General features: G+C 35.0%; 1 protein-coding gene and 1 long non-coding RNA gene across 6 annotated transcripts in view; both read left to right on the top strand.

Moving 5' to 3' along the window:
* The window catches only part of ROBO2 (roundabout guidance receptor 2), a 1,676,226-nt gene that overhangs the window by 34,046 nt on the left and 1,615,695 nt on the right, over positions 1-26,485 (top strand). The gene's annotated exons all lie outside the window — the stretch shown is intronic.
* On the top strand, positions 20,082-25,015 carry LOC146397822 (uncharacterized). Its single transcript, XR_014825332.1, has 2 exons — positions 20,082-21,532; positions 21,578-25,015. It is a non-coding gene; the product is annotated as an uncharacterized LOC146397822 (long non-coding RNA).

The following is a 26,485-nucleotide window of genomic DNA, read 5'->3' as shown; positions in this document are numbered from 1 at the left end:
ATATGTCAAGTATACAAGTTACATGGTGAAAAATAATGCTGATAATGCCAAGAGGACAATTTTTAACTGAATAGTCAGGAATGACCTCACAGCAAAAATGGCAGTTGAGAGCCCAAGGTATTGAGAACCTGAGCCACGCAGAGATGTGGGGCAAGAAATTACTTGCAAGGGTACAATAAATGTATAATCTTGAATAAGATCATGTCTGGTGTTACATAGGAACAACAAAGAAACTGGTTGGAGAAAAATGCATGTGGTGGGAATTAAGAAGAGAGGAAGGGATTAGGGATAGGAAAAGAAGGGAGGATTAGGGAGGAGGGATGGAGACTGTAGCCTATAATACTTGCAATTAATAATGAGTTTGGCTTTTGCTTGGAGTGAAGTCGGAAGCTACTGGAGAATGTTGAGATCTCTTTTGATAATTCACTTTGAATTTTCAGATTATACAGTGGTCACTAAGTAGGAGTCAGTAATATTGCTTTATTGCTCTTTAACCACAATCTAGCTTTTCATGTAATTAAATTTTATTTCAAAGTGATTAAAATAATAGATGCAGACTCTTGCCTTTGGAATGGATTAGCAATGAGATCCTGCTGTGTAGCACTGGGAACTATGTCTGGTCACTTATGATGGAGCATGATAAAGTGAAAAAAAAAGAATGTATACACATGTGTAATTGGGTCAACATGCTGTACAGTATAAAACTAACAGAACACTATAAACCAGCTATAATGGAAAAAATAAAAAGGAAGATATACAGATGGCCAACAAGCACATGAAAAAATGCTCAACATCCCTGATTATTAGAGAAATGCAAATCAAAACTTGAGATACCACCTCACACCAGTCAGAATGGCCATCATTAATAAATCCACAAACAACAAGTGCTGGAGGCACTGTGGAGAAAAGGGAACCCTCCTGCACTGTTGGTGGGAATGTAAACTGGTACAACCACTATGGAGAACACTATGGAGGTACCTTAGAAATCTCTACCTAGAACTACCATATAACCCAGAAATCCTACTCTTGGGCATATAGCTGGACAAAACTTTCCTTGAAAAAGACACATGCACCCGCCTGTTCATTGCAGCACTATTCACAATAGCCAAGACATGGAAACGACCCAAATGTCCATCAAATGTCCATCGACAGATGATTGGATTAGGAAGATGTGGCATATACACAATGGAGTACTATGCAGCCATAAAAAGAACCAAATAATGCCATTTGCAGTGACATGGATGGAACTAGAGACTCTCATACTGAGTGAAGTAAATCAGAAAGAAGAAGGCAAATACCATACGATATCACATATCTGGAATCTAATATATGGCACAAATGAACCTTTCCACAGAAAAGAAAATCCATGGACTTGGAGAATAGACTTCTTGTTGCCGAGGGGAAGGGAGTGGGATGGATGGGGTGCTTGGGGTTAATAGATGCAAACTATTTCCATTTGGAATGGATTAGCAATGAGATCCTTCTGTGTAGTACTGGAAACTCTGTGTGGTTACTTGTGATGGAGCATGATAATGTGAGAAAAAAGAATGTATACATGTATGTGTAACTGAGTCACCATGCTGTACTGTAGAAAATTGACAGAACACTGTAAACCAGCTATAATGGAAAAAAATAAAAATCATTAAAAAAAGAATAGAAGTCATCTGCTGTCTAGTCTAGTTCCATTCTGTAGGTGATGGAACTTAGATTTGAAGACTAGTAGCAGAGCCATAATTAGAACCCAATTCTCTTCCAGTTTAGTAGGTGTTTGTGTATACCACATTGCAACTACATAGTAATCCAAACACAGAGCAACCAGAAACAAAGAAAAGTTTTATAGATAGAACTACTTAAATTATTAAAACTTCTATTGATAAGGCACCATAAACAAAGTTAAAAGACAAATAACAGTTTGAGAGAAAATAGAACATATATAAGAAACAATAGTTAATATCCATGATATATAAAGAGCTCTTACAAAGCCAGCATACAACATAGAAGTATCTACAAAATATGTAAACCATCAATACACACACATACGAAATACAAAGAGCCAAAAAATATTTGAAACATCTCAGGGCCTTAAAAATCAGGTAAAGAGCAACCCCATTTAAAAATCCTGATGGAGTTCCAATCATGGTGCAGCAGAAATGAATCTGACTAGGAACCATGTAGTTGCAGGTTCAATCCCTGGCCTCACTCAGAGGGTTAGGGATCTGGTGTTGCAGTGAGCTGTTGTGTAGATCATAGACACAGCTTGGATCCTGCGTAGCTTTGGCTGTGGTGTAGGCCGACAGCTATAGCTCCAATTGGACCCCTAACCTGGGAACCTCCATATACTACGGAGGCGGCCCTAAAACAAACAAACAAAAAACCTGGATAACTGAAACTCTAGCCAGGTTTTGCTGTTGTTGTTGTAGTTGGGGTGATACATCCTTTTCAGCAATCTCGGTGATCAAAAGGGACTCCAGTAGGGTAACCTAAAGCATGTTCCTATGCCCTTGACAGAAAGGGAAGTGAGCCAATCTGATGACAAGTAAATTGGAATTAAACTTACTGAAACATGGCCCCAGAAACTAGACACAATCTTTCTGGCACTGCTGTCCAAAGGGTCCGGCCTGGCCATACCCTAGTGATCCTCTCTTTGGGCATATTCCCCAGGCCAGACCACCAGGCTTCTGGATATATATCCACCACAGTTTGCCAGATTCCAAAGATTATATATTTTTGTATATCTGGACAAAACTTTCCTTGAAAAAGACACATGTACATGCATGTTCATTGCAACACTATTCACAATAGCCAAGACATGGAAACAACCCAAATGTCCATCAACAGATGAATGAAGAAGATGTGGTATATATACATGATGGAATACTACTCAGCTATCAAAAAGAACCAAATAATGCCATTTGCAGCGACATGGATGGAACTAGAGACTCTCATACTGTGTGAAGTAAATCAGAAAGAAGGCAAATACCATATGATATCACTTATATCTGGAATCTAATATATGGCACAAATGAACCTTTCCACAGAAAAGAAAATCATGGATATGGAGAATAGACTTGTGGCTGCCAAGGGGAAGGGGGAGGGAGTGGGATGGATTGGGAATTTGGTGTTAATAGATGCAAACTATTGCCTTTGGAATGGAGAAACAATGAGATCCTGCTGTACAGCACTAGGAACTATATCTAGTCACTTATGATAGAGCATGATAATGTGATAAAAAAGAATATATACATGTATGTGTAACTGGGTCACCATGCTGTACAGTAGAAAACTGATAGAACATTGTAAACCAGCTATATTGGAAAAAATAAAAATCATTGTATAAAAAAATCATTATATATAAAAAATAAATAAAATAAAATAAGCTTTTATCTTTCCCCTTTCCATTACTGAATGTCTCTTTTAAAATTAATTTGAAAGCTTTTCAGATGAGTGAGCCAATGCAAATTTGGCATAATGTACAACTAATTCTTCTTCAGATTCAGGTATTAAATTGAAGATGCTAGTTAGGGCATTCGTTCTACTGGAATATGTTGATAAAACTGCTTTTGAATTACTATTATGCCAATCAATACCATATTAAATTTTGTTTCTGGAACCCAAATGTTGATGGTGGTAATTAGTTAATGGCTCTAAGTATGTCTTTCATCTCTATGGTCAAAGATTTTTGAACATGGGAAAACTTACTGGCTTCAAATCTGGGCACCAGAAACAATCAGCAGCATTTTGTTTCATGGTGGAATTGTCCTTCTCGTAGGAAGGTGTCCCCTAACACCAAGCAAATATTTTTTTCTGTTTTGTCTTACCTTATGCCTTTTTTGGCAAAAATAGGAGTTTTTGAGAAAATTGGTCTCTCACAATCTAACAAAAAGAGAATTTCTGAGCACATAAAATGATAGGCATTTTAAAATTGAGTAGAAATCCAGAGGAGAGCTAATGATGGAGACAGAAACAGAGAAGGAGAAGACAAAAGTGTAACAGAAAGTAGTCAAAAGGATTAACATATGCCTAGTAGTCAACAAGGCAATTAAAGAATTGTTATAAACTGCCTACTCTATGCCCGGCACTGGAGATATAGTAATGAAATAGCCAAAGCTCAAGTGGTTATAATGCAGTGGGAAGGAGAGAGGAAGAAGACACACAGATGCATAAGCAAGTCAGTGTTGTGAAGGGCTATGAAGAGTGTACTGCTATGAAGATTAGATGTGATAATGTAGTTAAGTATAACTGGCAAGTGGGGAGGCTCTGAAATAGCAGTAAGGAGGTCAGGGATTTCTCTCTCTTTCTCTCAGGAGATCATGTTTCAGTTGAGATGAGAATGGAGAGAAAAAGGCAAGTCCTTCAAAGATGGAGTATTCTGAGCAAAAGGAATGGCAAATATAAAATTTCTGAACTAGAAGTAAACTCAATATTTTCCTGAGGAGGAGGTCAGTTTGGCTGGAATGAAGGAAGCACACAGGAGAGACATGAAGGTAGGAGTTCTCAGGAGCCCAGAAAAGTTAGGATTTTGGAGGCAATATTTAGATACAGAACTAGAGCATACCCTCATACCATGCACAAAAATAAACTCAAAATGGCTGAAAGACTTAAATATACAACAGGACACCATCAAACTCCTAGAAGAAAACATAGGCAAAACACTCTCTGACATCAACATCATGAATATTGTCTCAGGTCAGTCTCCCAAAGCAATAGAAATTAGAGCAAAAATAAACCCATGGGACCTAAACAAACTGAAAAGCTTTTGCACAGCAAAGAAAACCAAAAAGAAAACAAAAAGACAAATTTCAAAATGGGAGAAAATAGTTTCAAATGATGCAATGGACAAGGGCTTAATCTCTAGAATATATAAACAACTTATACAACCCAACAGCAAAAAAAGCCAATCAATCCCTGGAAAAATGGGTGAAAGACCTGACTAGACATTTCTCCAAGGAAGATATACAGATGGCCAGAAAACACATGAAAAAATGCTCAACATCGCTGATTATAAAAGAAATGCAAATCAAAACTACCATGAGATATCACCTCACACCAGTCAGAATGGCCATCATTAATAAATCCACAAACAACAAGTGCTGGAGGGGCTGCGGATGAAAGTGAACCCTCCTGCACTGTTGGTGGGAATATAAACTGGTACAGCCACTATGGAGAACAGTTTGGAGATATCTTAGAAATCTATACCTAGAAGTACCATATAACCCAGCAATCCTACTCTTGGGCGTATAGCTGGACAAAACTTTCCTTGAAAAAGACACATGCACCCGCATGTTCATTGCAGCACTATTCACAATAGCCAGGACTTGGAAACAACCCAAATGTCCATCAACAGATGATTGGATTAGGAAGATGTGGTATATATACACAATGGAATACTACTCAGCCATAAAAAGAATGACATAATGCCATTTGCAGTGACATGGATCAAACTAGAGAATCTCATACTGAGTGAAATGAGCCAGAAAGACAAAGACAAATACCATATGATATCACTTATAACTGGAATCTAATATCCAGCACAAATGAACATCTCCTCAGAAAAGAAAATCATGGACTTGGAGAAAAGACTTGCGGCTGCCTGATGGGAGGGGGAGGGAGTGGGAGGGATCGGGAGCTTGGGCTTATCAGACACAACTTAGAATAGATTTACAAGGAGATCCTGCTGAGTAGCATTGAGAACTTTGTCTAGATACTCATGTTGCAACAGAACGAAGGGTGGGGGGAAAAAATGTCATTGTAATGTATACATGTAAGGATAACTTGATCCCCTTGCTGTATAGTGGGAAAATAAAATAAAATAAAATAAAAACGAACAAATCCACTGAAGTTTAAGCTAGAGATGTAATATGATTAGGTTTACTCCTACACGTTTTCTTCTATCTACATTATGGAGGGTGTACTTCTGGGGAGGGGTAGAGTAGTGGATGAAGAGGGACCATTCAGCTGACTATTGCACCTGTGCAGGTGAAGAGTGATGGTGGATAGAATTATGATGGTAGAAATGAAGCTGGGAAATTTTGTTGAGATTGGAAATTGTTTTGAAGGTTGATCAGTCAGCTAATGACTGATCACGAATTATATGAGATATTTGGATTTGGAGGAATGGGGGCTTATGTTCTTTTATGGGGATGGGTAGTGTTTGATACCATGGGGTAGATTCCAAGCTGCAGAGGTGGAGATAGGTACCTGAGTGTGATTGGCTTTACTTTTATTCCTACATTAACTTGAGATGCCTGTTAGAATTCAAGTGAAAATATCATGTGGGCATAAAGAAGATGACTTGGCTTACGCATGTAAGTTTGAAAATCATAGGCCTATAGATCATGCTTAAAGTCATGTGTCTAGTTTAGGCACTAGTGAGCTATAACCTATGAGCCAAATTTGTTCTGCTGCCTGATTTTGTGTGACCTGTGAAATATATATTTTTTTACATTTTTAAAATGTAAAATATGCAATAGACTACCTGTCTTTTGGCAAGGACAATTGCCCAGATTTTACCTTTTGGCCCACAAAGTTAACAATATGTACTCTCTGGCTCTTTACTACAAATTTTGCTGACCCTTGGTTTAGATAAAACTGTAGGAAGAGAATATTGATAAAGAAGAGGGCAGCATAATCATGGTCATTCAAATTATGTCAACTGTAGTGTTCAGGATAGAGAATTTAAGCCTGGATATAATAGACAGTAAGACTTTAAAACAATTTAATTATCAAATGTTCAGTGAAAACTTTGGGAGTGAAAAGAAAGTATCATCAGACTATTCTTCTACTATACAGGAAGCCTTGGCAGGAAGTGAGCTGTGTTTGAGAAACTGGGAGAAGGCTAATGTAGTTTGAACAAAGAAAGCAAATGGGAGAATGACATTAGATCTGCTAGGAGATTGAAGGAAGGGAGAAGCCAAATACTTCAGGCTTCTTAAAGTGATCTTTAGATGAAGAGGAAGTCATTAAAGCATTCCGAAGGGGGAAGATTAAATCATATCTGATAGGAAGTGGTCACTCTGGCTATATGTGCAGCCAGGATGGAAGAAAGCCAATATGGATGAGGAATTAAAATTACCCATTGGCGTTAGCGAAGTGAAGACCCACTGGTAACCTTAGCAAAGAGAGGTTTGTTACAAAATCCATACGGAATAGTCTTAAGAGTGAAAGTCATAAGGTCCTAGCTATTATGTTTAGTGAAATTTTATTAGACTTCTTACTCTAAGATATATAGGTGGTCCAAATAAGGAACTCTCAGGTTTGTTTCTTAAACTCAGATTTGTGAATCTAACCCCTGGAGATTATGGTAAGATAAGTATAGAGTAGGGCCAGAAGGCTTCCCGGCGCCCACCCCTAAACTCTGCTGGTGAACTGAATGTCAATCATCACTCTAATGATACTGACATAATATCTGACACTTTATATTTTTATAGTTCATTGTTTATGCACATACAGGAAGTTTCTCCCTAGCCCCATGCAAATCCATAATTAAGTGCATCTCAAATATGTCCTTCCATCTGCAGTTTCCATGGTTCCTCTCATGGAATTGAGCTCTCCAGCTCTTGCCTTCCCTGTAGTGTCCTCTAAGAAGATGTGCTGGTCTCATAACACAGCCATCGCATGATAATGTACTTAGCACATCACCCTCACTAGAGGATGGCCTCTCCCTGAGGCCTGAAATTCCATACCTATTCTTCCGAGATGTAATAATATAACTAAATATAACTCAAATAACTAAACCAATTCTATTTTGAATATACCCTGTCTTCTAATTTGAATATCCTTTTTCTCATTATACTGCTTAGCTACTGAGTTATGTTATGGAAACAAATTTTAGCTATCTACAAACACCTTCAAATCTGACCCTGACAGTGAAGATAAATGTCTAAACATCTCTAATGATATTTCTCTCTGTACAGTATTTATAGCCATTATTGTTTTTAAGATGATGAATGCTTATTTTTGAATAATGCACCATGAATATTGGGATAATAAATGTATAACTTTTATACAAAGATAATATTTTTGTTTCTAAAATACCACTTATCAAAAGAAAAAGGCAAGTGTTACCTGTTTTTTATATAACTACCGAATTGACTTTAAGTCATATTTATCAGCAGGAGCACATTTATTTATTTTTGCTAGGCTAATTACACACTAGCTTTGGATGTTTTTTCTTAATATGTCTTTGTATCACTTATCATTTCTGCCCAACATCATACCCATTCCTTACTTATCTTTCTTTGGTTTACCTTTATTTTGAGGATTCTTTCATTTTTGGAATTTTCACTGGTTTTTAATAATTTCTACTTTTTTATGAAAACATAAATGTTCTTTCCAAATTTGTAATTTTATTTCAGAAGCATGTCATATGTACTTTTAGCCAAACTCCTCATAGGTGTCATTTGAGGATACTGATTTAACATGTCACCTAATATAACGCTTCAGGGACATGATGTCTGCTAACTTTTGATTTGACATAGATTGAAATGCAAACTCAGGAGTTCCCATCGCATTGCAGAGGAAACGAATCTGACTAGGAACCACAAGGTTGTGGGTTCAATCCTTGTTCTTGCTCAGTGGGTTAAAGATTCGGTGTTGCTGTGAGCTGTAGGTTGTAGACTTGGCTCAGATCCTGCATTGCTGTGGCTGTGGTATAGACTGGCAGCAGTAGCTCTGATTTGACACCTAGCCTGGGAACCTCTGTATGCCACAGGTGCAGTGCAGCCCTAAAAAACAAACAAAACTGTAAACTCAGCATGGACTGGTAGAAAGTTTTGGGGTTTTTTTGTTTGTTGGTTTGTTTTGCTTTCAATGTTACATCACCTTAAAGAAATCCAGAAACTAAAACATTTCATTTTGGTGTTCTAGAAAGTGGTCTCTTTCTGAATAAAATAGGTTTTTCATCACTGTTTGCATATCTGTGTTGAATACATGTGGTACTGTATAAGCACTCATTCACTGTACTGGAAAATGTTCCTATGACAAATTAGCAGAAAAAATAAAGTCTGCTTGTTGTTCACATTCTGAAGCTGACTATTCTGAAAGCTGTTTGAATTTATTACAAATAGTAGTTGTTTTTTTATAACTAATTCATTTGTAAACTGAACTTTATGTACAGTGCATTTGTCCTCATGGTTAATCATTTTTGTATGCTAAATCATTTACAGATGACTCGCTTGTCCTTGAGAATGAGTTTTAGTGCTAAATTTACATTGTGTCAGCTAGGATTCTGTGCCAATAGCTTTATCATGAAAAAACTTGACAAAATTAATGTATAATCTGTAAATCATAGTATCCTTACATTCAGAATTATCCCCCAAATTTAAATTTTCAGCCTAAAATTAGTAGGTCCCTTTCTAAAACTAGTTTTCACTTGTGAAAAGAAAGGAAAATAAAACAAGAAACAATTAACTCAGTAAACAACTGGAGGTCAGATTTCTCTTACAGGCTGTCCAGTCCCTTTCTTTCCTTTCCACCTTCCCCACATATGCACATATAAATGTATAATTTTTAAAATTTAGAGCACATATAAGGAGAAATTATGTTAAGGAGAAAGTGTGTTGCCCGTACTGAAAAGATGAAGTCTTACATATATGAGATTATATCTTAATTATAAGAAAAAGATAAGGATGTTCATATAATATGAATTCTCTTTATGATGTAGTTCTATTCCAATGTGTTTTGTGGGTAGCCTAAGAACATATTTATAGGAAATTTTATTTTATTAGGAGACCCACTATACTTAAATGGAAGAAAATGTATGTATGTCTCTTCATTCTGAAATGGTTGAAAATGGAGTCTTTTTTTTTTTTTTTTTTTGGTAAGATATGTTTTTTACTAGGATTGGCAAACTTTTTCTGAAAATGACTGAACAATTGATATTTTAGGCTTTCCTGGCCTTATTTAGTCTTCTTTCTCTTCTTCCTCCTCTTCTTCCTCCTTCTTATAATTTTGTAAGACTATAAAACCATTCTTAGCTTCAGGTATGCAAAATAAACCATAGCCTCATTTGGTCTGTGAGCCCATAGTTTGCAGATCCCATAACATTATCAAAGGCCTTCTTTTCTTCTTAAATATATTGTGTTAGAAAGCAGAGAGAAATTAGCCCAAGTTAGCTCTGAGCTTTGCAGCGCAGTAGTAAAATGCCATGAAAGCAGGTGTTCTGCTTTTGAATCAAGTTGTACAGTTTGTATTCATTCTGATACTAGAAGTAGATGGAAACTACTTATTTAAAGGGATTATATTTTCCCTTACTAACATGTGGTGGAGCCATTTCCCTTTCAGTCTGAACTTTCATGCCATAAATTCCAAATCCTGTTTTTTTCCCTAAACAATTGCTGATATCTCTACTGTGCTTTGTGTACATTTTTGCATTTTTCAGTAACTATATTGGTGCAATCTGTGCACTTTGTTTTTTCAAGCAAGGCAAAATGAGAACTTTAGCTAATGTTTATATTAAGCTGAAGTATAAAATAATATGAAAAAAGAAAAATGAAAATAAGGTGGCTTTTTAACAACAACAGAGAACAGCAGATCGAACAAATAGAAGTGGGCTTTAATATCTTATATTTTAGAATCTACCTGGTAAGTTCACAGTGTCCCAGCAATAGGTCTAAACCTAAATTGCAATACTATCATAATGTGGGGTTTGGTAGATAAAGTCAAGTCAGTGTGTACCTCAGCATGTTTCTCTTTGTATCAAACACAGTTGAAATCAACTATAAAACTCGCTGGCTCTAATAGAGCAGATTCTGACTTTGGAGGTGAAAGCGTTTTTACTATGATCATTATAATAAATTTTGATTATACTATGATCTTATTTTGTTTTACAACAAAAAGAATGGATTTATATTTTTGAATAAAAAAATAATCTAGAAAAGCAGTACAAATACAATTTTCAGGCACTTTCCAAACTTGTGTCAGTTTGTTCAATTAGGTGGGAAAATTTGCCCTACTTATTTCAACAGACTTTATTAAAGCAGTTTTAGGTTTACAGAAAAAAATAAATGAAAAGTACAGAGTTCTCATATACCCCTTACCCAAAACCCAATTTCTTCTGTTTAACAATGTTGCATCAGTGTGATACATTTATTACAAGTGACCCAGTAACTAAAGACTATAGTTTATACTAGGGATGGCTGTTTGTGTTTTAACTGTCTATGAGTTTTAATAAATGTATAAGGATGAACTCACAGCTATATTTTAATACAGAATAATTGTTTCATGGCCCTAAAAATCCTCTGTGTTCCATCTCTTCATCTCCAGAACAGAATTCTTAGTGTAACATCAATTATTCTTTGAATGATTCTAAGTCTAGAAATGTACAAAAGCTTTCTACCATTTAAAATAACTTAATATTCAGACAAACCCTACAGGGAGTCATTGAAACAGTCATGTAATCTAAAAGCCCTCACATCCAAACAAACCAAGAAAAAAAAATGCTTAGATCCTGATTCTATTTGTCAGTTCCTTATTTTCACTGTAAGAACACATTACTGAACACTATAAGCAATACATATAGTCATTAGTTTTGCAATGAAATGCCTTATGAAAGTTATCAAATCACCTTGAGTCTGATCTGCATTATTATTATTGAACCAAAATGTATTTAGCCATAGATGATAAGCTTTTTCTATAGTTTTTGTTGTTGTTGTTGTTGTTCAGCCATGTGCATCTGTTAGCTTTTTCTGTTTCCCATTGCTGTTTCTGTAGTATGGTCACTGGTATTGTTTATATGGACATGTTGAATGAATACAGTTCTTTCCCCTACACGCTTCAACACACTTCTCTGTTCCTGCCATCGACATAAAGGAAGCATGACAAGAGGAAAGTATATTCCACATGACTTGCTTTGTTGAGGGGAGAGGTGCTAAAATGTATTTACTATGTCTGATCTGCTTCTGTGTCCTTTGTTCTAGGGGGCATGTAAGTTTTTTATTCCTCAGCCCTTCCCAGCCCTGCCCCACTTAGGGTTGCTTCATACAGCCTTGAAACGAGATCTTCATCCTACCACTTTGTGCTACCAGACCAAGGGTAAAATGTGGGGAAGAGAGTGCCTGTGTCTTCATTTTGTGGGACACAGAGAAGAAACATAAACCTGGGTAGCCAGTGCGTCTCCTCTTTAACCATATATCACCCACACCTTCAACTCCTCCCACCTAAAGGATTAAACCAGATTCATGATCCATCCTCCTTTAAAATATTAAGGACAAGGGAAAACATATGTTCTTCTCCCCCACTTTCTCCTCAAACTTGATTTAGCAGAGAAGTTCTCAAGCTATAGGTAATGTGTGTCAGAGCATAGTTTTCTGAGAAAACTAGATAATTTAGAGAAAATTGTATACTATATGTCTCCTTTGAATTTCATCATTTGCTGTGGATAGTGAAGTTCCAAGAACAACTATAAAAGGACTATATTTTTACCTTTACCTAGTGTTTTCCAAACATTTATGAGAAATATTACAGAGCTAATGTTCTATGGAAAAACTTAGCAGAAAACTAGGTGTTGCATGCAATAATGTAGATATATGCAAAATTTAGTATAAGCGAATTTCTAAAAAAGCATCAGTGATCCATTTTATTTTTGTTGCTGTTCATGTGAGGCAGTTAATAAGTTGGAAAATTAAAACATAGAACCTTCCAAGATAGAGAGAGGAGCACTACTGCATGATGTCAGCAGAGGAGATACTAAAGAAACATAATAAATTCACCCTTTTGCCATCTCTCTAGTCAGTTATTTGCTGGTACAAATAGAAATAAATTCACTTCATGGTATTGTCATTGTAACTGTATAACATAGCAGTAGCTATAGCCAACACACAATATATACAAGAGTTTAAATGTAGGTTTAACATTGTTATTTTGTTTATTTGCATGAATGCCGTGAGGAATTTCCACTATGCTCTCATTTTCAAAATGAGTGTTTAATTGAATTATAGAATTTATTTTACAATAAGTCCTTGAGTAGAATATAAATTTCTTTGCATGAAAAATAGTTTGTACATGTGAGTTTGAGAGCACTTTAATGGAGCTGTAACCCCATTCCATGCTTTCATTTTTTGCTTTTTCAGAAAAGAAATATATATATATATATTTTTTGTCTTTTTTTAGGGCCATACCCACAGCATATGGAAGTTCTCAGGCTAGGGGTGGAATCAGAGCTGTAGCCACTGGCCTATGCCATGGTCATAGCAACACCAGATCCGAGCTGCATCTGTGTGTGACCTATACCACAGCTCATGGCAATGCCAGGTCCTTAATCCACTGGGAGACGCCAGGGATCAAACCTGCATTCTCATGGATACTAGTCAGATTCATTTCTGCTTAAGCCACAACAGGAATTCCAGAAAAGGAATAATCTTATAGTGTGGTTGTAAAGGTCATGAAGGATAATGCTTGTAAATATACTATTTCCAAAGTTTGCTCAGTGAATTTCATTATTGTTAAGATTTTGAGTTTATGAGACAACCATTTTGTGGCAGTTTAAGTCTGAATCCAGGTTAGGTTCTCACTATTGTAGGAGTGGAGGGCACAGAACAACTAGACAATCTCTAGTCTCCCATTCTCTGCCATGTACCCTCACCGTGCTCTTCATTAACTGTTTGAAACACTTTGTATCATCTATAAGATGAGTCATATGAATGTCTTAGGAAGTATTAGTATCGATGAAGGGCTTGCAGCAGTGCTAAGTACATGGTTGGTGTCTAGATAAATATTGCATTGCTTAATGTTTGCCTATCCTAAACTCCATCACACTGTATCCTATCTACTCCATGCTTGCCATGGTGCCTAGTATATAGTAGCTACTCAGAATTAGAGTTTTGACTGCTCAGGGGTTAAATGTATCATATTTACCTCCCTTCAGGTGACAGTGTATCCCAAGATACTTTGTTTAGTGGAGCAGAATCTGGTACTTGTTACAAATGTAAATTTGACTTTTTAAAGTTGCCTTATTTCACAAGTACAGGAGTACCATCTCCTGGAACTAATCACAGTGGTTAGGAGGAAAGCTAGGTACTTTGGTGTCCATTCTACTAGGCTTTGTATTGCTGGATTCTGACACAAAACTTAGGGCCTTTTATTTTGATGCTTTTCCCCTCAATAAAATCCATGAGATCTGCCCCCTGAATTGTTAAGCTTTTATGTTGTATTTGGAAAGATGCTGTCCTAATGGCATGGGAAAGCTGTTTTAAATGACCCATTTCAGTTTCCTGTAATTATTATGTCAGCCATGATTACTATGAATTTATATTTTAATCAGGGGATGTACAAATCCATTAGCATGTTCCTTTAAATATGAAGCTCCCATGGGATCATTGAGGTAAACTGAAAATATCTGTCATTAGAGATTGTCTTACTAGAATATATTGCTATTACTGCTGGGATTCTAGTCTTCATATGTTCTCCAGTTGAATGTAAGATGACAATAGTATAAGCTTTATTTATTTATTTTTTTGTCTTTTGTTTTTTTAGGGCCATACCTGCAGCATATGGGGGTTCCCAGGTTAGGGGTCCAATTGGAACTGTAGCTGCCAGCCTATGCCACAGCCACAGCCACTCAGGATCCCTAACCCACTGAGCAAAGTCAGGGATTGAACCTGCATACTCATGGATACTAGTCAGGTTTGTAAACCACTGACCCACGATGGGAATTCCAATATAAGCTTTATATGGGCAAGTATCCTTGTCTTATTTGAGTAATGAACTATGACTGCACAAATAGTTACTCAATTAATTTTCATTGTTTGAATTCATGGTGAGCTAGAGGTCTTTAATTTACCACCTATGACTGTCCCTAACATTGGCCTGCTGTGTAGGGAAAAAAGGTTAGACAATATATATTGAGTCTTTCTAAGAAAATAGTTTTTTCATTTGTTCTTTATGGTTATAACTCTAGTTGCTATCAAGGCCTTAATGTTATTTTAGGACTTATGTAGTTTTCAGTTTACTTAATAATACTATGAAATTATAAGTTTTCATTTTACTATACTAAATAATTACTATACTAAAATAATTTATTTTATGATGGAGTTGATTTTCTTAAATGGTGTTAGTATCTATACATAAATGTAACAATTATCTCATAACCTAATTTGGAAGAAAAGTAGTACTTTTACTAAAATATTTTTAAATGGAGCATATTTGAATAAAATTACAAGTAATCATATGTATGTGTGTGTGCAGGTATACAAATAGTTTTGCATTTAGTTTCTTTTTCCTATTATTGAAATTGCTATAATAGTCTTATCAGTTTATAAAATTCATTTTCAGAAGAAAAACAAAGCCTAAAACATAATTAGTTTGCTTTTACTAATTTTTCCATTAATTTATAATTAAGCAACTTAAAAATATGGAAGGACAATTTTGTATGAATGCTTATGCTAAGCTTCCCACATTATTTCCTCAATCAATTCTTAAGCAGGAAGTTTTTTTTTTTTTTTTTTTTTTAACTTTAGTGTCCATGTTAAAGTCAGTGCCATTGAGTGGTTTTTATTTTACAAATTCAAGCTACTTAATGTGCAGAAAGAAAGCTTTCTGACTTTTAAGGCAATAATTCTTTTATTACTGCCTATAATCTAATTAAAGTCTTCCCCAATAGAGTTATTATTTCTGTTAGTATTACTGTTGATACTGTTAAGAATAGAGTTTGTCAGAAGATGGAATATTCTGTTCTTATAATTTATATGCAGTTTCTCACTGTTTCAAATAGCATTAGTGCAGAGCCTTCAGCATCATATGCAAAATAAAAACATCATCAAAATGTGTGTATAAATTAGTGTAGCAGAATGATGCTGATTATTTTATTGATGTATTCTTGAAAGTAAAGTTGATTTGGAAAAACATTGGTAGAAGGGACATTTACTTCATCTTTCAAGAACAACTTGAGATAAATGATTGCATTTGATCCTTGCCTTCCTCCCTGCCAACTTGGATCTCTAGCTAAACTTGCACAGAGTTTAATATTATATTTTTTCCTCTTATCAAATTTCTAGATACAACTTTTTTTTCAGTTTATATGCTGCACAAAGGGAATATCTGCTTAACATTTTAACCATTTATCTAACTTGTTCACCTTTAATTTTGTAATCATTTAGGAGAGATTTTCTTATTAGAAACATAAGAACTTTATATACAATGTGCAAGACAAAAAGAATAAAATTTATTTCACCAATTGTCTACATGTGTCATCCTGATAGACAGCAACTAGGATTAGAGAAGGTAGTAATACCATATCACTGAGCATAAACCTTGTTTTATTTTGAAATTAGAACAAAAAACAATTTTAGTCATTTCTAATGTTATTTTTATATACTGGATTAACTGCCATGTCCTAGCCCAGGATCTCATTCACCCTTTCAGTAAACACAAAAATACCTATTGTTTATTCAGTAACATATTTATTCATTTTATTTATTCAAAAAATATGTCTCATTAGTATTACAAAGCAACACTTATAAGCACAGGATATAATATACTAAGTCCTATCTGATATCTGCATTAGTGAAACTTACACTTTAGTGGAAGAAACAGGCAATAAAGCAAAAATATCTAAACTCTATAATTATAAATGGGATATCCTTTTATGAAGGAAAATGCAGCCCTATGAGAAAACTTTATAGGGGAGATGAAGTATGTCAGGGACTTCTGGGAACAAAGAATGAAGGTCTGGGGTGTGAGAGCAAGAGAGTGGGAGAGGAGGCTAAAGTGATAGGATTTTATGTTTACAAAGGGCAAGATGATGGAGAATCACATAATCCTGATGTAAAATGGAAAAATAAAATGGGATCAACAGTTTTTTCAGTTTGTTTTAATTATTGAAACTCTTTTAAAATGTATTTTAATCCTTGATAAAATAAATGAAAAAAAATTTTAAAAAGACACCTAAATATGATGCTACCATAGTTGGGTACTGCGTTTTGAGATCCATTAATTCCTTTAATCCATGAAAGTTATCCTGATATTAGTTTGCTAGGACTGCCATTACAAAATGCCATGGATCGGGTGGCTTAACTAACCTAAATCTATTTTCTCACAGTTCAAGATCAGAGTGCTGAAGGGGTTGATTTCCTCTGAGGCCATCATGTTTCAGGCTTGTAGATGGCACTTTCTCACTGCTTTGTCTTCTCTGTTTGTCCCTCTGCGCACACATATTCTTTTTTTTTTTTTAATTGAGGTATAGTTAACTTATAATGTGTTAGTTTCAAGTATACAGCAAAGTGATTCAGTTATATATATACATAAACACATTTTCATATGTGTATACATATATATATACTTTTCAGATTCTTTACCTTTATAGATTATTATGTATAGTTTGCTGTGCTATACAGTAGATCCCTATTTATGACCACATGTACTCCTGATGTCTCTGCAAGTCCAATTTTTCTCTTCTTATAGGAACATCATTTAAATTGGATTAGAATCCACCCAGATGGCTTCATTTAATGTAGTCTTCTCTTAAAGACCTTTCATCCAAATACAGTTACAATCTGAGGAACAGGGAGTTAAGCTTTCAACATATAAATTTGGGAGTACCCAGGTTACCCCATAACATTAATACACAATAAAGAGCCATTTTCCAAGTTACCCAAGTGGCTCAAAGATGGTTCACCTAGTTTAGAGAAAACGTTAAAGAACAATTCTCAGCTGTAGGTCAGACTAAAAGTGTGTTTGAAACAGAAGTAGCATTTTGATATATTATATGAGATGTAACTGAACTCTATTGGAAACTATGAAGATTTCTTACATTTCAAATCCTCTTTGCCATATTAGGGTATTTTTGAAGAATATTAAACATAATCTAATGAATTAATTGGAAGGAACAGGAACAATTTATATATTGAAAATAAAACTTTTGCATGATGCCTTTAAAAATACTGTTCTTATTTACCTCATTCTGCATATAGATATTAGAGACTGTTTTGTTATTTTTGATTCCTCTGATGATCATGATGATGGTTCCCCCCCAAAACCATCATTTGCTGCATTTTGCTATTATTATGTTATACATAAAATCTCAAAGTGAATATTTTTGTCTCAATTTTATATGTATATATTCCATTATAAAATCATATTCCTAAATATTTCCATTATAATGGAGGCTATAGGAATTCATATATTCATTTTATCTAATCACTAACTTATTTTTCATCTACACTTACCTAGTCAGTACACTTTGTTCTTTGCTTATCTTAGGCAATTGAAATTGTCACCCATCTTTTAGTACAGTTGGAAAAATATTTTACAGTTCAAACTCCAAAGTGTCAAGGTTATACCTTTCTACAAGGCAGGCATATTTCACTCCTGCTCAAACCCATACCTTTCAGACTTTGTATGATAGATTTGACTCTTAAATAAGCCATGCTGGTTACCAGTTTATATATGTTGACTCTTTGTATTTTACTGATTATTGTCTCTTAAGAAACAGGTGTGCTTAACTTGTTCTTAAGTTGCCATTTATGGACATGTTAAATGTGAGGCATTTGCTGGATATTAATAACTCAGATATTTAATAGGCACAGGGATTTTTGACCTTGTGATTGGTATAATTATAAATACCCATTTTGATTGTAAGTCTTTTGACCATTCCAAACTAAACTGCAGTTTTTTATCCTCTACTAATTCTGTTAATGTTGTGTACATCATAATGAGATATAACTACTGTAGACTGCATGAAAATATCTCCTAAAAGTTTTTATATTTTAACAAGAAGGGAGGGTAACTAAGGCACATGATTTAAAAGATTTAAGAGTTAAAGTAGAATAGGCTTGGAGGAGTTCCCGTCGTGGCGCAGTGGTTAACGAATCCAACTAGGAACCATGAGGTTGCGGGTTCGGTCCCTGCCCTTGCTCAGTGGGTTAACGATCCGGCCTTGCCGTGAGCTGTGGTGTAGGTTGCAGACGCGGCTCGGATCCTGCGTTGCTGTGGCTCTGGCATAGGCCGGTGGCTACAGCTCCGATTAGACCCCTAGCCTGGGAACCTCCATATGCCGCGGGAGCGGCCCAAAGAAATAGCAAAAAGACAAAAAAAAAAAAAAAAAAAATAGGCTTGGAAATCTTAGAACTCATATCTGTTCCTGTATTTTTCATTTGAAAAATGAAATTTCAAGAAATACATTAAAATCTTATTTCATAAAACTAAACACATCATTAAAATCTTTTAAAAGTGTCGTTTGATATAGAAGTTAAAGTTAGTTTTGAAATACAGTAGGGTAGTTAGGTCCTCACACTTTGTTGCTCTTTAAATTGTAAAATTTTAATTATTGCTCTTAGAGGCCACAAATATGTTCATCTTAACTTGACTATTGCAGAGACAAGTTAAATTAGTTCCTCTTAAGAATCAGTCACCCCATTCATTTAATGAATGGGTAATTAACTAACCCTATTAAATAGAAAGACCATGCCTAAAATTGGCTGGGTAGAATCATATAAGACATGATTTCGGGAAGGTGAGATGGCTTCTCATCAGCACTCTGCCTAAGGAGTGTATTTTTTTAATATCTTACATGCAAAAAGAATATGAGTGCATACTTGATGAATTTGTGCGTGGTTCCTCATAAAATATTCATAATAGCAATCAAAATAATGATAAAAATCGTGAAGATATATTTTTTGGATGAACAATTTTCTTTTAGTTTAATTCTGGCTTATTTTTCTGGACTTCTAGATAGCCTTTATAGTTCTTCTGATATGGATTTATCTGCTCTTGGAAAGCAGTGGTTGTGTAATGGATAGCATGGAGACTGTGTAACTGACATGTCTAGATTTGAATCATGCCTCAGTCACTAACCAGTACATCACAAGTGAGGTGTCAGAACTGGTTTTCTCATAATAAAGAACAGACATGGAAGAGTTCCCTTCACAGCTCAGTGGGTTAAGAACCCAATGTGGTCTCCGCATGGATGCAGGTTTGACCATTGGTTTTGCTCAGTGGGTTACAGATCTGGCATTGCCGCAAACTGTGGCATAGGTCACGGATGTGGCTCAGATCTAGTGTTGCCATGGCTGTGGTGTAGGCTTCAGCTGCAGCTCTGATTCAACTCTTAGCCCAGGAACTTCCATGTGCCATAGGTGCAGCGGTAAAAAGAAACAAATAAAAATAAAAAGACAGACATGGGAACATTAATCTCATAATGTGTAGTATTTAAGTGAGATAATTTAAATGGAATGATTTATGTAAAATGCAAATCACAGTGGCTGACACATAACAGATACTCAAATATTAGTGCCTGTTTCCTAATCCTGAGGGCTTCACTTTTTTACTCCTCCAAGATAAAAGCAATTTTCCACTCTATACTTTCTACTGAAGAAAAGTAGAAGAATAAACCTGTTCCTATCTAGTAACTTTTATCTCTTTATTTTCTTGAGTTTCTAGAGTTAGATGTTATTAGATATATAGTTAATTTTAACTCATATCTTTATGGATGATTTTTTTATCCACATAATGCTCACCGTCAAAGGTTTTGGCACATAGGCTCATGTCTTTGATTTCAATAGGATGTATACGTGTACTTAGAAGCTATGTGTTTTGCCATTTGAGTAGGTAAAAGGAAGTGGGGAGAAATCATAAGTAAAATTTTTACTCCAAAATAATATTCTAACTTTTCTTTGAAGAAATGTAACAATATAATTATTTAAACTTGGAACCTCTTAAACTATGTTTTTTTTTCCTCTCTTTTTGGTAAGAATCTCAAAATGAAATGACTGTCAGCAGGATGAGGCACATGCCAGTATATACTGCCAGCTTGAGATAGATCTTATCCCAGGACATTTTTAGAATTGTCTATATGCCAATATTGAGAAAAATCTCAGTTACTTGCAGAGTTCTCCTCTGTATAGAAGTGAATTCAGTTCACATATTTTGACTTGACTACTAGAAGTGCATAAGTCATTTTCAAAAATAACTGGGGCGAACTGAACCATCTTTTCAAATAATTCTAGTGTCTCTTGGCTTATAATATATATTCGGCCAAAAGAGAATACTTTGGTGACTATAATAATTAAAATCACATCTAAAAATGCAACACTAAGATTTAGCAGATTGTATTTGTATGTTCCTTGCTACATGAGTGACATACTTCTTCATTCTAATAATTTGTTCTGTAGGCAAAAAGGTGCACAAGCAGCAAGAATATAGCTAAGGTGCATGAAATAGTCTTGTGTTTTCTATTATGTTATTCACCATGCATTAAAAAACAAGTTCATTTTTAGCCTCTTTAAAGAAATTACTGGAGTTAATGCAATGAGATGGCAAAGATTTTAAGGAATCACTTGAGTAAGGTGCTATTCTTAAGTGTGATTTGAGGTGGATATTAATGAAAACAATATATAGGATCACATAGTTGCTTTTGAAGTAATGTGGACTTGAAATATCGCCAGCACCTAGAAGTATTCCTGGCATACTGAAAATACTAAATTGGAACATGTTAAACAATTAAAATTAAAAAAAAAAAAACCAACAGATAGCCAAAATCTTGAGCAAATAATTTCAAATATAAATTTCACTTTATATTCCTATATATAAATGATATACAGTAGTGTTTTCACTTTATATTCCTATATATATATATGATATACAGTAGTGTTTTTTTTTTTTTTTTAATTGTGACCAGCATGATATATACAGGCATGATTAGAGAGGTAGTTTATTAGAACAATAGACACTGGAATCAGTATTCATTTTAGGTGTTGCAACAATAACATATTTAAGCCAAACTCTCTGGTTGATTGTCAATACTGTGGATGTTATTAATGTGCCCACGGGCTTTGCAGGTTAGTCTGTATTTATTAGATTATCTCCTTCCTCTTTTTTTTTCTATCTTCATTCTCACTCTCATTGAATTGAAGCAATTGCAAATTCCTCCTATTTAAAAGCAAAACGACTCCCATGTTTTCCCTCCCTCTTCTTAATAATAATAGAGGTTGATGATAAATTAATAATCATAATAGTGACCAGGATTTCTTAAAGCAATGATGCTTTCTCTGTTTGTGAACCATGCTGTTATTTTACTACATTTTTACTTAGAACTTTTACATCAGTTATCAATATTTTAAAACCTTAGAGACTGAGGCTTAGAGAGAGAAATTAACTTTCTGAAGGACAAAGAGTGAATGGAGGGATCCAAACCCATCTGAGTTCCATCTTACTTTGTGTTCTCGTCTGCATCAGGGACCCAGTCTGTCTCTCCTGCCCTTTCTTCACTTTCTTACCACTCGTTCGTTAAAGCACCTCCTTCTGATTCCCTTCCCTGCACCCCCTAATCCTTAGAGCATCCTACAGAAAGTGCCCTCCCCTAGGTCTTCAGTATTGTTAGTATTCAGGGATGACTTTCATCAATTGATATATTACTTGCATTCTTGCAATTTTGGACTATTTTGACCCCTCATCTAGAAATATTCTTTCATCTCCTGAATACCCACAGTCTCCTAGCTTTAGTTTTTCCTGTCTGACTATGTGTTCTCAGCCCCTTTTTTCATGCTTTTCCTCTTTCTATTTCTGCCCTTAGGTTCTGAAATCTTCCTTAGGACTTATTATACATACACCGCCTAAGAAGTCTCTAGTCCCATGACTTCAACCCTAAGATAGTCCAGAATAATTGTCAAATCCATGACTCTGTGCTGATCAGATTACCTCGTCTGAAAGACAGGCCCTTACTTTTTCACAGGGACTATTCCCTATTTGCTCCATTTTTTTCCCCCAAGTAACTCCTACTCACCCTTCAAGTCTAAATGCAAATGTTTCTTCCTCAGGAAGGCTTTGGAGGCCTACTAGGCTCAGTTAAATTGCCTTGCTATTCATTCTCCAAGGGGTTGTATTTTCTGTATTACTCAAAATGCCACCTTTAAACGACATCCAATAGAATAAATGATTTGTAAGAATAAGAACAAAGTATAACTTGCTCCATGAACTATTATTGAGGTGAATTTGAAATATTTTTGACACATAGTAAATTCTGAGAAGCAGTTGTTGAATTCAATGAAAACCTGAAACTCGTGTATATTTTTGAGTTGTGTAAGGTGTGGTTACCCAGTATTTCCACAACAAGGTTTTACCTTCCTGCGCTTTGACTGATATGGAAGATGAGCCAAGAGAGTGTCAAATCTAGATAAAATGAAGCAATCCAAAGAGTATATATGGTTTATTTGAATCACTGTGGGGGAAGGAAAGATAATTTTCTAAAGGATGTTTCTTCTAAATTCTATCTTAAAGCTGTTTGTAAGTGGAAAATTGAGTTTATAATACATTAGAAGATGGTATGAAGTCTTTATTAAATTCACTGTACAATCTTTAATCAAATAAGTAAATGCATTATTTATTTCCAAGGTTAAAGCACACATTCTCTTCATCTGGAATGCCAATTCCAAAGGAAAACATGTCTATTAATATATGAAACTGAAGGACAATTTTACTTTCCATCATTCTTACAGCATTTAAAGACCTAAAGCCTGTCTTACTTCTTGTTGCATGTTTTGAGAAAATACGCTTTTTAGAAGTTACAGCTATCCTTATGGATATGAAATTAATCTCAGTAAATTTATTTTTGAATACTTACCCCATGCTAAATGAAAAATTCTTGACTGAAATATTTTTAATCCTTTTATTCTACAAGCAACTGTGACAACAAATTGACTTTCAGTGGAGGATATTTAAAATGTATGCCTGAGATTAAAAACCTTTTTTGATCAAAGAATCCTTATATTTCTAATGCTTAAGACATGAAGAATGAGATGTGACTTTGACCACTAAATAACTGAGTGAAATGTACATCCTTAGATTTGGGGGTTTGGAGAAAAAGAGCTTATAAGAATATCCTGTTAAGATCATGGGCCTCAAAAAAAATTATCAAGTTGTACATCAAAATATATTAATAAGCTGTCATTTCCACTGGAGACCTTTGAACAGCATCAGGAAACATTAACATCCTTCTTTTTAGTGATATGGGAGTGAGAAAAGCTACCACAAACTTGGAGCAGAAGACAAGCTTAAAGCAGGCGAATAATAGAAACAGCTTAGGCCCAAATCCTCGTTCGGTTGCTAATGGAAAATCTTAGACAAGCGGTTCCCTTTCACCTTCTCCTTTTCTTCATGTGTAAAGAATGTGAACTCATCCCACTCTTTCAACCATTTTCATTAAGAAGTTACGTATCATTGAAATTTTGTGATAGCGTATAATTATTTAACCTGCTAGATTAATGAAAAAGTCTTTAAAAATTATCTCTGTTTTGAGGTAACAATTCCAATTGATTCTGTAAGTCTACCTTGTGAACTTTGGAAAGTATTAGACAATTCAGACACATTATGAGGAAATAGAGTATATATCCACTAATATATCAATTTCCTTATAAACTTATAAAAATTATTAAACTCTACAGATGAGGCTTTCATGAAGGTTGCTACATGTAAGAATAGACATCATTCTATTAATTGGAAAAGACTATATAATTGAAAAATTCTACTTACTCAGAGGACATAATAGAAGGTAGCATCCTGAAATAAATATTTCTATCATTTTCCTGTGGCTTCTGTTATGAAATCAGGGCAAATGAAAGAAAAAATCTTTTCTGCCCATAGAAAATGATATATCTGGCCCAATTTTAGATGATTCACCTTCCTCATAGAAATAGAAAATGGTGCTAAGTTACCTAGATGTTTGTTCTTGTTTTTTTTTTTCCCCCAGTCCCCTGTGGGTCCAATAAATGCTTATCAAAAAAGGCTATTTTAAGTAACATACTTTAGAAGCAAAAATTAAGATATACTTAGGTATTTGTAAGATTTATGAAATATGCATAAAAATGATCAATAAAAAGCAAAATATGCTAAGTACAACAAATGTGGTATCCCAGATTGTTATGGGAGTCCAGAGTTAAGAAAATATTCTGGGATGAGTGAAGAGTCCTGTAAAAATTTTTTGAACATTCATCAGAACTATGTTTCAGTGGAACGATAAGGGAATGGTAGTAGGGCAGGAACACTGGACTCATTTTTGGGGCAAAAATAAAGAGAAAAAAATTCCAGAAAATGAAAAGCTTCTCGAGAGGAAAACAAGCTGTATTTTTACTACCAGTCTGATTTTGTTGACCTGAAACAGATTGTCATATATTTCTCCAGCAAAAGATGGGTTTATTTTGGATCAGCAGAGAGTTGCAATGCAGGGTCTCCGACCATGGCAAGCCATGTGCAAGTCCCATCACAGCAAAGGGCAGGAGAACACTTGCATAGAGGGGAAAGGAGAGTTGGGAGGGTTATAGTATGCAGAGTCCCTCTGTGGCTTTTCATTGGCTGAATCCTTGCCAGGGAGTAAGGGGAGTCTTTCTTCTTCCTGTTGAGCTCTGCTATCTTCAAAGGGCACAAGAGCTCCCCTTTCTGGTCTCCCTACTCTATTTAATTGAAGCTTCTGTTTCTTAATTTTGTAAGTTATTGCTCTCTCATAAGCAAATTCTAAAGAAATGAAACTCCATATGTTAGGGATTACCTGTACATAAGCTTGCATTTTACATACACACAGGGCCTGTCATTATTTTTCTGAAATTAAATCTCGTAGACTAGTGGTACTCAAAGTGTGGTCTCTGGGCCAAAAGCATCTGGTGTCACATTGAGACAAAAATTCTTGGACCCCTCCCCAGATCCACTGAATCAGAAACTCAGCAGATGGATCCCAGAAATCCCTTTTGTAGAAAGTCCTTCTGGTAACACCATTGTACTTGAGTTTGAGAATCATTGATACAGACAAACAAAACAAGTCTGTAAGGCTTTATGGTACTAAAGTGGTAGCCCATTAAGTGTGGTTCCTGCAGGACTAACCTTGTACATCTTACCTAAAATCAAGTGACGGATTAAATGATGACAAATGAGAGGACACAGCTGTGTATATAAAACAAGACCCATGAAATAATCTAATTTCAGGTCTCCTGACTAGAAGATACAACTCAATGTTAAAAAAAAACAACAACCCTTATTTCATTAATATCAGGAAACCCACTATGTGCCAGGAACTATTCCAAATACTTTACATGTACTATATCATTGAGCATACAGCATACATACATTTCTAAATATCAAGAAAAATTATCTTAAATCCACATGATATTACAGTATGTACCTGTACAACTATAAAATTAAAAATAAAAATGTAGAATTGTACATAGAATCAATTTTCAACTGTGAGATACATGAATAGGAAAAAAAAACTAATTTAGCAAAGGAATGCATAAATATGATTATCTGACAATGGATTTATGGGCAGTTATATAATAGTAATGATTTATATAATTTATATGTTATATAAATAAAAATTATATTTTAAAATATTTTTGAATGTAGCATATTCTCATGTTTAACAGAGTAGTCTGTAGAGGTTGACTCCCTTGTATAAATTTTGTCCCTGCATCTTTCTGTGTGAACTTGAGTATATGAGTGTCTCAGAACTTTATTTATTTAGTCTTTTTGCCATTTCTTTGGGCTGCTCCCGTGGCATATGGAGATTCCCAGG

Source organism: Sus scrofa, chromosome 13 (assembly GCF_054392235.1).
Source record: "Sus scrofa isolate SSC_HxYL_T2T_F1_AM1 chromosome 13, Sscrofa_HxYL_maternal_Yorkshire_Landrace_v2.0, whole genome shotgun sequence".
In the NCBI taxonomy this organism is placed as follows: Eukaryota; Metazoa; Chordata; class Mammalia; order Artiodactyla; family Suidae; genus Sus; species Sus scrofa.
The sequence above is the reverse complement of the archived record's forward strand: the minus strand, read 5'-3'. Positions and strand labels throughout refer to the sequence as shown.